Consider the following 14,638-nt stretch of genomic DNA (forward strand, 5'->3'; position numbering starts at 1 on the left):
GTTCTCTTCCTTCGAGCCGGTGGGAGAAATGGAAAAAGAAAAAAGAGAAATACCGCTGGAAGAGAGATCCTCTCGAGAGGAAACGAGGACAAAGAGGGAATGTAAGAGCGAAGGATGAGGAAGAACGATCCGTTCGCGAGAATTCGATATGTATATGTACATACGCGAATGTGTTTTAAGGGCACAACCGATCATGCGTCGAGATTGACGGCTTACAGTTCGCTATCGATATGATTGATGTATTCCATAACGACGCTCGCGTTTTTTTTCCCCATATCAGCATCGAATCGTTGGAAAGTCTCCTCGCGCGCATGATTGCTTTGTGGATATCAATTATTTTTACGACGAGATGGTCGGATTTCGATAGAAGTGACTCGCTGCAGCGATACACGCTTGGTTGCCCATCCGCAGGCGTTCATTGTCGAGCATGTTAATGGGACAAATGTTATCTAAATCAAATAGTTAACATCGAGAGCATTATACGTGCTAGGACATTCGTATGTGTGCAAAACAAAATTTTAAAGGAGATAAATATCAAATATGTAATCAGACGCATTTGTAGTTTAAATCGTTTTCTAACGTTGCAGCTGCGAATAATTAGTGTTCAATCATAATATGCGGACAGAGAAAGAGAGAGAGAGAGATCACACATGTACAAAATACCCTCGAATCAATATTAAGCCGATCAAAATCAGTTCTCCGAAGGCGTCCTTCCACATGTTGTGTGCATGTAGATAGGAATCCAATTTCGCGCGCGACGAGACTCCTCTTCCCCGAAATTATCCTGAATAACATTGTCTTCGTTCGTTAAGTCGATCCCGCGTGAAATTATACCGGTCGTATCGATCATTTACTCCCTCCTAATCGAAGCTACCGGTTTGGGATGTAGCCCGAACGGAATGAAGATCGCGAGATGCATCCGGCATCGCCGACGCGACCAGTCAAGATCGTTTCATTCGTGGGCATTATGCATTCAGTGGCCAGCGCCATTTTGCCTCGACCATTTTTGCCGATCAAATCTTAATTGTTGGCTGGCGGCTGTCTAAGGAGGCGTGGTCACCGGTTGGTTCACTTTCAGCCACGCGATGCACGAACGCATTGGTTTTCTTCCTCTTATTTCTCCTTAGCCCCTCTCTCCCCGTTTCTTCTTACCTCTTCTCCCGCGTATTTTTGTGCAGCGAAAAAAAAATTGCGACGCACCCCAACGTCTCCCGGTCGCCTCGCCCGATGTCCGTTCAACGCGTATGCTAATCGCATCAAGTTACCAGAACCGTAGGTAATTGGAATACTGAAGAGCTCTTACACTCACTCTCTTCCCGCCACATTTAAAGTATACGAGATTTTTGCACAAAGGATCATGCGCGCGCGCGCATTCTTTATATATGACTATAGTGAGCATATTTTCTGAGGGAGAATAAAGGACAAGTCTGAGAATTTTGGGGCTTTGTTTCAACATGTTTCCAAATCAGTTTGCGACCAAAGTGAAGATCAAGGAGCAAAAGAAAAATAATTCTGTGACTATCAGATGTCTACGTGTTCTTATAGTTTGAAACTGATTCGATTGTATTGAAAGAAATCCTTGGTTTTTTAAATAGATTTTGGATAAGAGATTTTCGTACACTGAAAAAAAATGTATTGAATTCGAATAAATATTTATTTCAATATTGCATTATAAATCATTTATTTGAGACTAATAATATTGATTTGATGTAAAAAAAATATTTATTTGATATAAGAAAATCCTTTTCAAAACGGATAAATATTGATTTCAAATAAATAATTTATGAGGTAGTATTGAAATAAATATTTATTAATTTAATAATTTTTTTCAGTAGTAATTCTCATGTTAATACTACAACAATATTAAAACATTAAATAAAACAAGGATAAAATTGTAATTAAATGGACAATATTTTAAAAATAAAGGACAAAGTTGAGTTTTGGAAAAATGAATAAATCTAAAGGACAGCTACTTAAAATAAAGGACTGTCCTCTAAAAAAACAGATGGTTACAGTATGTATGACTTACACTTCTACGTAAAAAAAGGGAAGGTTCATATTTTGTCCTAAAATTATATCGAAAAATAATTTTATGATAAAGGGAGATTTTTTAAAAATCATTCTCTTATAAGAATTCACTATTGTAAGATAGATCGTGTCTGAGGCAAAAGGTTAAATATATATGTATTATCGTTCTCGGAAAGTATCAAAATAAATATGCAGGTGTCGAGAAGAGATTGTTAGAAGTAGATATCATACATCAAATCATATTGACTGATAAAGTAATAAAGATGTCCAATTGTAACTAATGATAAACGACGATAAAATCGGTACATCGTCGCAATTAATTTTAATTATGACGCGAGGCGGCAATTATCGATTATCCTGCGACAATCTCTAAGTACTAACTAGTGCCGCGGCGTAATAAATCTACACCTACGCGATGTAAATGCCAACTAACTGGTACACGGACAAAGTAGCCGCCGACACTGGCGGCGCGGCAAAAGGCGGAGAATTACGCCCATGGTCTAAGCCCATCGGATTCCTGAATTGCAATCTGCGCTACGCTATACGCCGCTTAATCAACGGTCGTCAATGTGTCCACTATGTTGGAACGGTTATAACTTCGAGGGGAGATGTGACGCGAACGTGAAAGTTTTAGACATTATATCTACGTGGGCATTTAAATCCTTGCATCATTCTTGCGCGCACGAAATAATTATTGCGAATTGCAGTCATCGACTCGTGCATTTAATTGTGAATTGCGACAATACAATTTGTCTCAGACAGAATCTCTCCTACAATAAGTTCCTGAAAATGATTAAAAAATAATCTCATAAAATTACTTCCCGATATAATTTTTAAAAAATTGAAACTTTCCCACTCAACTTTTTTTTACGTAAGTCATATATATAAAAACGCACGCAAAACAATCATTATCAATAAATAAAATTATATTAACGGCATAGCAATTATTTTTAATAATATTAATTTGACGCTAATTGAATAATACCTAATGGGCGCGTGTGCAAGTCGACACCAGTGTTTTATGATACCTATACCTTCTGCAAAAAAAGAAACTTCTCTTCCGTCAAATATAAATAATCCGATAGCGTATCTTTTTGTATAAATTATACTAACAAAATTTAAAAAATAATAAAATCAAGCATCGATTAAAAATTGACAAGAGCTCTAATTATCACATGTTGATTATCAAAATAATATATCAAAATTGAATTTTATCAATCGATACACAAATTATAAATGACTTCTTTCAATTTAAATAAAATATACCGACATTTAGGGTGCTAACATCGGATATTACAATTATTATAAGACACAATGTTGAAATAAATATGAATTTTTAGAAAGAAGTACGCTTTTTACAAAAGATCGCTGTCGGATTATTTATATATTTGACGGAAGGGAAGATTTTTTTTTTTTTGCAGAAGACATGATACAACACTGATTTCGACTTGCGCGCGCGTCCATCAGATACTATCCAATTAGCGCCAAATTAATATTACCCGCGGTGTAATCAGGCTGAGGGATACGCGGGCAAGGGACGCTGCGTCTTCTCTCGGCATAATGACACGTATTACTCTGATTGGCAACAATTGGTAACAATTGACGGGCGGAACCGAGCCTCGAAGGTTCCGCTACTTTGCCCGTGTTGTTTACGACCAGAACTTCGAAACGTTACACCTTAATTGCGTGGCTACATGCTCGAAGAATTATCAAGGCTTCCTTACGTCCCTACGTCATTACTTATTAGACGTACAGTCGGTTCTAGCACGAAGCTTATAATACAACCAGTTGTAAACTGTATTCTATTTCGAAAACTCCGCTTCATCGAGCAACTTTCTCATGAAAATGAATCGAAGAGGATCGCGTCAATGTCCGCAATATCCGTTCTCGCTATTATCTTTGTTACTATCGCGAAATTATGTCAAGTAAACTTAATCGATATCAAAAATTATATAATCAAAACAATTTTCTCAAAGAATAATAAAAAGATTTAAAAGATAACTGTTGAAGTTAATTAAGTAATTAATACCAATTTTATATTGTACGTTGATTATAAGATAAAATATAATTAATGACAGACAAACCATTTGCAATAAATATTTAGAGACAATGAATAATAATTATGTTAAAGAATGATCGAAATGCTATGTCATAATTATTAATATTAGAGCACGTATGATAAAGAAATATATTAAGAATTAATTTTTCAATATTCGAGTCTGTGAAGTTGGCATGATAGTCTGAGTTTAAAAAAATACTAAAAAAGTTTTAATAGCTTCTAATATCTTTAGTTTTACAGTTCCTAAAAATTAATAAAAATTAAAAGTTCCACATTTAAAAAAAAACCGTAAAGAATTACAGATTCTTTTATACATTTTTTTCAAATACATAAACTTGATTTTTATTCAATCATAGATGTGATATGTGTTAAAGAAACTAATCAACAATTCAAGTGTTAATGAATGTTCATGCATTGTAAATTGTAAGTCATCAAGTCTTTAAAAAAGAAAAGTGAAAGCCATGACGAAATATAGTATATGGTTGAACCATAATTGGAAATATTTGCCTACACTTATTACTATTTTATACCCTAATAAGGGCAAGGAATTTCAGTAACAGTAAACTTCGATCTAAGTTTAAATTACTATTAAAAAATAGACCGTAAATAATATATTAATAATTAGGAACTTCAAGGGGTCTCTAATTAAAAATTATCTTCAAATTTAAATTAAGAAAAGTATACTATTATTTATTCTATATTATGCACAATTCAATGTTTTATATAAACGATATTTAAATTATAAATAGCTAATTCGGATTAATAATTTTACGAAATATGCGCAAACAGGACAGTCGAAAATTTATGATAGATTAAAAGTCAAAAGTCCAGATGGATTAGTTTTTTTTTCGATATTCGACGCACTTTTTGTTATACGGGACAGGTCGTAAACATAACGGGTGTTCAATGTCGATGTCCATCGGCGAGGATGGATAACGATCGACGATGTAAAAGGGTTTCGCGCTGGTACCGCGGCGACATGACGCCAGTCCATGTTTATGAAGTGTCGCTATCACGACACGGCTACAAGTTATGCCGTGTATGCCGGCTGCTTCCTGCCAGGACAGGCTACACGATACGTGTGGAGATATGTATGAATGTATTCCAGCCAACGGACGAATATCATTCGCGTCACTTTGCCATGTCGATATAACGCCGAAGATTTACGACGGCGAAATCTCGTGACAATGTCTCGTCATGTTAGCGACGGAACTTGACCCGCGTCCGTGACGCTGCGAAATATCCGCATGTAGCTACGTTCGGTGAACTTGTGCGAATAATTACGAGCCATTAGCCTGATACGAGAAGCAGAAAATATTTTTGCCTCAATATGTTATAGTACGAATGTTCTTCTGCTAAAAGTAAAAAAGTGCACAGCGCACATTGTTTATCCGGAAAATGCATAAACGTAATAAAAACGTGATAGCGCATAATAGAAAAAATTTTAATTTTTCGACGATCTTATTTGTATAGGTATTTTATAAAATTATTAATCCGAATTAGCTATTTACACGGAAAAAATTTTTTCTTACTAGAATTTACCTGAAAATCATGCGGTAATCGTGGGACAATATGATATTGGAAGAATTTTTATTAAAGTTTCTTTGATTAATATTTATTACAATATAAAATTAATATGTACATAGGGAATTAATCGAACATATTTTATATCTTATGGTGGTAGAAATTAATATTTGTTTATTTTGTGATGAATATTAATCAGAGAAAGTCTATTAAAATTCTATCAGTATTGTCCTAAGATTATCATGATTTTCAAAGTAAATTCTAAGAGATTATGTACAATTATTTAAATATCGTTTATATAAAATATTTAGCTATTTAGTAGAATAATACATAGCCAGAGTTCCAGCTGACTCATTGAAAAAAATTCCCTAATTTTTTCAGATGTTCCAAGAGCAGAAATTCATTTTTTCTCTGACTTTTTAGTATTATTTTTTCCAAATATATAATTAGCATATATTTATATGATAAATCTATTAAAAATTAAATCATGAAATCCATGAGATATTTTGTCAACAATGAAAAGATTCAGAAGTTAAAAAAAACAGAAATTTAAATCAATTATACAATCTACATTATGTACAATAATCGAAACAAACATATCACTATAAACTAATTAAATAATCACCTTTTTATTTATATTATATCAAATTTTTTAGTTTTATCTCTATTAAACACATTAAAATAAAATAACACGACGATAAAAATATAAATTAATGAACACGCTGTAGATAAATCGATTTTAAACAACACAGAAAATTGGCGTGCTGGGAGTCAAGAAAAAGTTTATATTTAGTCAATAAAAAAATTCAAATTATTGAGACAAATGTAGAATAAATAGTAAAATATCCTGACTTTTTCCTGACAATTCCATAAATTTATAAAATTCCCTGACAATGTCCGGTTTTCTAGATTTCCTTGACCTCTCTCTCTCTCTCTCTCTCTCTCTCTAGACACCCTGATAGTATATACATATAAAGCATATTTTTCTTAATTTAAGGATAATTTTTAATTCGAAATTTTCTTGATTAGAGAGACTCCCTAAAGTTCCTAATTATTAATATATTAAGTGTCTAAAATAGTAATAGGAATAAGTAAATTATACAATCACATGATTCATAACTATGGTGTATCGTTTATAGCATAAATTTAATAAGAACGAAAAATCATCCCATTTGTTAAAAGTTGCGAAATAATCCAGATAGTAATCCCAATATATAATAGTATATATACATATATACGTATCAGTTTGACTCCCGGCGAGAGGAATCCGCTCCGAATTTCGTACTCGATTATTAGAGTCGATAGCTCGTACGTGTGTAGCGTGTAGGGAACACGTATCATGGATAACATTAGGGCCATAATTCGAAGGATAATATTAAGATTGGCATGGAAGACCGCATGTGTAGCCGCGACGGTTGAATCGCCGGCGCCGTGAGATCGGACAAGAAAAGGGCAGGGCGCGACTATTCGTAACGACAATTTAAACGCGGGTGGATTCCTTGCGTTCTCATCGTATAAACACGAAAATGAATACTACTCTGTAGACAAAGGATTTCGCGAACAAAAATTTTTAGATTTCAATTTTCTCTAAAAACATTGCGTATCGTATATCCGAAGATATACACAATCGCTCTTCTTCTTCTTCTCGAGAAATCTCCGCGTGACAGCAAGCCTCGGTTGAATAAATCTTGCCGTATAACGATCGGCGCACCCGTGTTTTTCGACGGAATTAGTAACGTAATCCTTCAATTCGCCCGATATCTAATTTGTCGAAATTCCTATAATTCGTGGACCGTTAATATTCTTTTGATCGAGATTATCGGCTCGCTAGGGGTGGGTGGAAGGATGCACAGATAGGTTGCGCGCCGACAAGATGCTTCGATGCACCCGGTGACGTCAGGGGGTTTGCGGTCTCCAAATTACAATATCGTTAAAATGCGACGGCCAAGAGAGTGGAGAGAAGCGGAATGAACGCTCTTCTCTTCCCACTCGCCCGCCCGCACTCGCGGAAATAATAGGCTCATGATTATATGCATTATGTTGTGGGCTAAGATTAATACGTAATAAAATAATCGAAATAATCGTACATTATGTGAACGAGTCGGTATTGGTAGGCTGTCCGGCGAATGCGATACGCGAGACAAATTGATGTGCAATCGAAGACAAGTACATTCGATGATTTCTATTATTTGTATACATTTTAACGAATACTTGCCGGAAACGGAAGAAAGAATTAGGAATTGGGCATAAACACGCGAGCTGAATAAAATATGTTTCAGATATATACGTAAACGTTAGTTTTTGACAATAGTTCTTTTGCGAAGGAGAATTTATGTGGATACAAATTATAAGAATTTTATTTGAAAATTTTTTTTCGACATTGCTCATAATTTATTTTTATAATTTATTGCTTTTTAATATTCTCTCTTTGAATATAATACATATTGGTAAAATATTTATTACACTGAAAATATACCTATATGAACTTAGCACCCGATTTTTTAATACAGAAAATAATAACATTTCGATGGTAATTAATTAAGAAATAAAAAAATATTAACAATGAACAGCACCTGACTTAAACATATCTCAAATTTGATTGCGCAGGATATTCTAGAATCAATTATAGTTGTTTGTAGAAATTTTAATTTCGTTTCTAAATGCGCGGTTTAAAAATTACATTTGTTTAAAAATATTATTAAAAGCGAGAAAATGATTAGTACAATGGGTCCTATTTGGAAAAAAATAATTATCACTTTAAATACCTGAAACTAATTATAAAATGAGAGGGCTGGTTTTAAAATATGGAAATACGTCTATGAAGTGCTCTTCAGTTTGATAATAAAATATTTCAAAATTTTAGATACAAGCCATTTCATTTTTTCATAAAAATACTTAGGATATTTTTTAGACAATTATGCAATCCTTAAAATTCATGGATAAATTAAATTATCGCTGGTACTGGTCACTTTTAAATATTTTCGCTTTAAGATCGACATTGATCTATCTCTCTATCTATTTTTTAATTAGTTTCAGTCATTTAAAAAGATAATTAATTTTTTCAAATTTTAAGACCTATTGTACTAATCATTTTTAATCGCTTTTAATAATATTTTTAAACAAATGTAATTTTTAAACCGCGCATTTAGAAACGAAATTAAAATTTCTACAAACAACTACAATTGATTCTAGAATATCCTGCGCAATCAAATTTGAGATATCTTTAAGTCAGGTGCTGGTCATTGTTGTATTTTTTTTTCTTAATTAACTACAAACAAAATACTATCATTTTTCATATTAAGAAATTAATTTTTTGAAAGTCAGATGCCAGATTCACATAACTAAATACGCAAAATTTTTAAGTTCGAATAAGTCTTTAAGCGAAGATAAATCAATGTCGATCTTAAAGCGAAAATATTTAAAGTGACCAGCACCTCATTTCAAGATACTTCAAATCCGTATGCGCAGTCTTTTTTAGAATCGTTTGTAGTTATTTTTGTTTCGTTTGTTGTTGCACGATTTAAAAATTACAATTTTTAAACAAATGGTTAAGAGTGAATTTTGTCAATTTTAAAGATTTTCCAAATCTGCTTTTTTCAGATAATTTAGACTCGTTTGTAGCTGTTTGTATCAATATAAATTTCAATTGCAATTGCTACAAACAATTACAATCGAGTCTGAATCATCTGGAAAAAACGGATTTGAAAAATCTTTAAAATTGACAAAGTTCACTTTTGATCATTTGTTTAAATAATTGTAATTTCTAAAACATGCAACTAAAAATTAAAGCAAAATCACTACAAATAACTATAAATAATTTTAAAAAAGATTGTACAAGCGGATTTAAGATCTCAATGTCGGGTACAAGTTATTTTTAAAATTTTTAATTGTTTTTTAATTGATGAAACTACAAACAAAATTATTACTCCCACAAACAGTTACAAACGAAATACTATTATTTTCTATATTAAAAAATTAATTTTGAAAAAGTGGGGTGCTAAGTCACATAGGCTGAAAATATTCAGCTTCTCTAATAGGACAAACACATGTTAGACTTAATATTCCTGCTCGAGTACTCCGAAGAGTATTTCAATTATGGCAAAAAGTATGTTTGTTCGTTGAAACGTAACGAGCAAGCTCGTTGTATGAAAGGAAGAATATCAGGAATCTTGTGCAAACATACACTTTTTGCGGCTTCTATTTATTCGCGAGCGAACTGTAGTAAACCGTAACATTTCCCGAGAGATATACTTCGTCGAAGTGCATTTCCGAGTATATGGAATGCTTTTATTGTTAGTAGAAATGTGAAACATGGATCATAAATATATATATAACAGAGTGCAGCAAATGGAGAAATGGTACTTCTACGCGCTCTAATTTATAATAAATATATGAATAATTATTTATAATAGAGAGAAATCTCTCGTACAATTTATCATAAAAAATGGTAATTTTATTATTTGCGTATGAGAACTACAATATCATATTTAAGTTCTGAATATATACATAAAAATATAAATAAATATAAATATAAATAAAAAAAAAATATATATATATATATATGTGATAATATATATATGTATATAATAAATATATATATATATATATATATATATATATATATATGAATATATAGAAATAATAAGAATATAGAAGCATGAAATCTTGTTCGTGTGAAATTCTTTAAAGATGAACACTTGTTCTCATGTTAACAATAAGAGAACACATTTTTTAAATCATCAATGGAAATAGCCGCATTTTTTTCTCAGATGCAAATTTTAAATAGTATCACTGTATTCATCAAAATTTTTAGGGTTGATATGTTATACGTTATTTGTTAAATAAAAAAATAAACAAAAATATATAAAAATAAAAAACCATTTTTTACAAATATGTAAAAATGTCTTTAAAATGCATTATTTCACATTTTATAGACGCGGTTCTTAAAGTTATGAAAAATTATCTATGAATAAATAAACTACAGTAATTAAGAAAATGATATATAAGTTATAATTGAAACATGTTAGATTAAAAGAATTTTATTATTTAACGAGCAATCTTTTTATATTTGTGTGTGAGCTACAATTACGGAAATGCTTTGTATGTACTGCATTGTGAATTGACTCCCAGCACCGGCTAAATATTTATAGTGATGGCGCCAGTACTAATAAAATTCTTATCTAGATCGTTAAGCCACTGCCAAGAGGGTGGCAATAACGTCGGCGATTGGCCACAAATCAAATAATTTACGGTAAAGCGTCCCTGTTCACACTATTTCCCACTACCTTTCCTCTTTCCTTTTTTATGCTCGCATTTTCCCAAGCCTAAGGAGAATGTGAATAGGTAAATAGATGAATAATTTCCGCGAGATAAATAATGACTGCTATTATTACGTTTTTTACTGCGATCTGTTCTGTGCAGAACAAGTAGCATACAGTAGATTCAAAAATAATATTTTGAATAAATAAATATTCAAACTTTATTATCTAATAATAAAAGTGATAAAATATATGAAATATATATATACACGGAGAGAATTTCTCTTAGAATTTAAAATCATATAAAAAATACAACAAAACATACATATACATACTATGTACATAGTAAAATTAATTGAACATATTTTGTATCTTATTATGATAGATATTAATATTTTTATTGTGGTAAATATTAATTAGAGAAATTCTTATAAAATTCTTCCAATGCCATATTGTCCCATGATTACCATGATTTTCAGGGTAAATTGTAAGAAAAAATTCTCTGTGTATACATATGTAAGTGTATATACTAAAAAGAAAACGTTTTCTCAAAAGAATAATTGATACAATTTAAAATTTACACAAAAAAGAAATGCAATTACTTTCATTAATGACTTATTTAAAAATATGACTTCTTATGTTTCCTTACTGTAAACACGAAAACAAGTGTTTATCTTATTGTTAAAGAATTCCACACGAGCAAAATTTCATCATGCTTCTGTTAAAAAAAATTTTTAGATAATTTTTTAGAAAAATCAATATATGTATATACGCAATAATATTTGACACGTTTTATATTGATACCATAATGCGCAAATCAAAATGTACAATATCGTTTATAATACATACAAAACATTGATATGTAATATAGCACACCATTGATTATGTAATAAAACAGAATAAGTAATAGTACAAATATATACATACAAATAAATAATATAGACATGTATATAAATCATATTTTTCATTGAAGATATATATAACTGTTATATTAAATTGAATATTGTTAATTACGAATTGTAACAATTTTATTGATAATTAGATATTTTTATAAGCATGATATATAAAAATACTTGATATTTTTGAAATAATAACAAATATTGAGAAAATTGTTTTAAATAATTAAATTTTTTATGTGTGAGCTATAAAATTAAGTTAAATCGTTTTAATTTATACGAAACATCAGCTTTACACACCCCTACATTATCCCTATAAAAATGTTATAAAAAACAATTTCTCACTCACCGATACCTGCAGTAGCTTATCAGTTGTAGTACGTAGCACATTGATCTGAAAATAAAATATTCAAATTATGCGTATACCTATATGTGTATGTGTATACATAGGATATTTTGAAAATCTAGAAACAATCGAATATTTCATGAATAAAGCAGTTTAGAAAAAAAATGTTTTTATTTTGCATACCTCACAGTTGCCCCGCTGTCGCCCGATGCCTCCCCGGGCCTCCTCCTCCTCTCTTGGTAGCACTCACGACACTCGCAAAAATATAAATAATTACGATCGCCCAATACTTTACACGGCACTCCCGATATGCGAAACTTTAGACGGCACTCCCGACACAACGCGTGAATCGCACTGTGTATCGCAATACTACCTGTAACAAATAAAATACATACATATGTTAAAATAATCTTATTATCAAATTATAATATACACAATATAACTGTGTTTAAACTAAAATTAATGATAGATATATCCGCAGATCGCAAAACATACGCGCGCGCCAAAAAACAGGAACATATAATACAGCAGAATAAGTAATAGTACAATATACATACAAATAAATAAATAAATAAAAAATATATATATAAATATAAATCCTTTTGCTGATTATACATATAACTGCTATATTAAACTGGATACTGTTAATTACAGTATTTACATTACAAATTGTAGCAACGTTATTAATAATTAGATTTTTTATAAGATTTTTTTATATGTAAAAATACTTATTATTTTTATGAAATCATTAAAAATATTGAGGGAACGAAAAAATTATTTAAATAATATAATTTTTATGTGTGTGTGTGTTTGTGTGTTATAAAATTAAGTATAATCGTATTAATTTATGCTTTTGAAAATATAGACATTCGGATCTAAAGAATTATCTTCAAAAATATAAATTAAAACTATACTTAATTTTATGAAGAATTTTAAAACAGTGATTTTTTTAGAAAGATTAATATGTGTGTATACTCGATAAATACACATGTTTTTACACGTATATGCACACATATCGACCTTTCTAAAAAATTTATCTTTTTACCGAAAATATTTGCATCAATAAGAATAGAATTCATTCACTGATCCTGTCCCCCGATGCAATTGATTCTGTTGAACTGTTGCTGTCCTGGACAAGAGAAATTCTGCAAAAAATAAGGGAAATGATTAGAACACAATAATAGTGATAAATAATCTTACATATTACTATATAATTTAAATTTTTTTATTTAATTTAGATAGCAAGAGGGAGAGCAAAAGGAAACGAGAGAGAGAGAGAGAGAGAGAGAGAAAGAGAGAGAAAGAGAGAGAACGAGAGAGAACGAGAAAGAAAGAGAAAAAGAGAGAAAGACAAACAAAATGAGAGAAATCTTTATCTGTTTAATAATTAATACACTAATTTTACAATCGCAAATCCCGAAAATCAAGTAGGAACGATAAATACACAATAAAGAACAAGTAGCAAGATGCTTTGTGTCGCTCGATCACACACACAAACATACACATATATTATCTATACAATATGAATAATGAATGAATTTATTCACCAATATATCCTGCCCATGCAGTTTCCGATTTCTTCAATTGCGGATTAACTCATCAGATTGTGTCAGATCGATCCTGGACAGGAGAAATCCTGCGAAAGACACGAGCTGTTGGAAAAGATGGCGATAATTAAGACACCGGCGATAATTAATTCGACAAATTATTACCATTCCATCGTGCACTACTATCTCCGCTTCTCGCGATCTACTTTCAATTATATATCAATACATGTTACATCACACACGCGCATACGAACCTTTTTATATGCTAATTAGTCCATTCGGATCGATTAATTAACTCGCAAAGAGAAGAAGGACGTGACTCCGACTCGGCGTCGACCGGTTGAGAAAGATTCAAATTTTCAGCTAACAATAAATAACTTAAGCAATGAACTTCACTCCGTAGTGACGTTCGCGTGACGTAGTATGACGTATGACATATGATAGAATACCCATGAATGCAACAAAAGAGATAGCGATACCGGACGATTATATCTCTTTTTTTCTATCGAAAATAAAAGTGACATAAAATAATGAAAAAAAAAAAAAAAAAATAGCGAATTCTGTTAAATAACTCATATATCTTACCTTTCCACTGTAATTAATGCTTCTGTAAATTAGATAAAAGGCAATCAGTGCTTTTTCTGCCGTAACTCGAGATGGATTTTTTCCGAAGTATCCGATTGACAAATCAAATAAGGTAAGAGAACTAAAATCTTTATATAATGATTGACAATTAATCGCGAAATAGCAGTAGCATCAAGCGACATGCACTCGCGATCGATTCTTAATTACTGCAAAGTTTTAATTGATGTTTCAAGGTTAATCGATTAAGGTTAACTTTAGGTGCGAAAGATCACTTGCACTATGTATTTACATGTGAGAAAAAAAAACAAAGCAACGATACGCACCCTATGATACGCCTGAACGATGCTGCTAATAGACGTAACTGTTTTATTGGCAGAACTGTCATTCGCGTTTTC

The 14,638-nt window shown here is 31.3% G+C and overlaps 1 protein-coding gene across 7 annotated transcripts in view; it reads right to left on the bottom strand.

Annotated features, from left to right (window-relative positions):
• LOC114941998 (uncharacterized) overlaps positions 1-14,524 on the bottom strand; it is a 190,324-nt gene extending 175,800 nt beyond the window's left edge. For 5 of the 7 annotated variants that reach the window (XM_085487049.1, XM_029317238.2, XM_029317233.2 and 2 more), the window contains exons 1-5: positions 14,244-14,524; positions 13,659-13,763; positions 13,157-13,256; positions 12,295-12,484; positions 12,115-12,159 (exon numbers count right to left, since the gene is read on the bottom strand). The gene's annotated coding sequence lies outside the window, so the exon portion shown is untranslated. Of the gene's footprint in view, positions 1-12,114; positions 12,160-12,294; positions 12,485-13,156; positions 13,257-13,658; positions 13,764-13,912; positions 14,161-14,243 lie in introns of all 7 variants that reach the window. The other 2 variants (XM_029317234.2, XM_029317235.2) reach the window with 2 other exon arrangements.
• Between the last annotated feature and the right edge of the window lie 114 nt (positions 14,525-14,638).

The sequence above is a fragment of the Nylanderia fulva genome, unplaced genomic scaffold, assembly GCF_048542155.1.
Source record: "Nylanderia fulva isolate GAGA-0341 unplaced genomic scaffold, ASM4854215v1 Scaffold5, whole genome shotgun sequence".
Taxonomy (NCBI): Eukaryota; Metazoa; Arthropoda; class Insecta; order Hymenoptera; family Formicidae; genus Nylanderia; species Nylanderia fulva.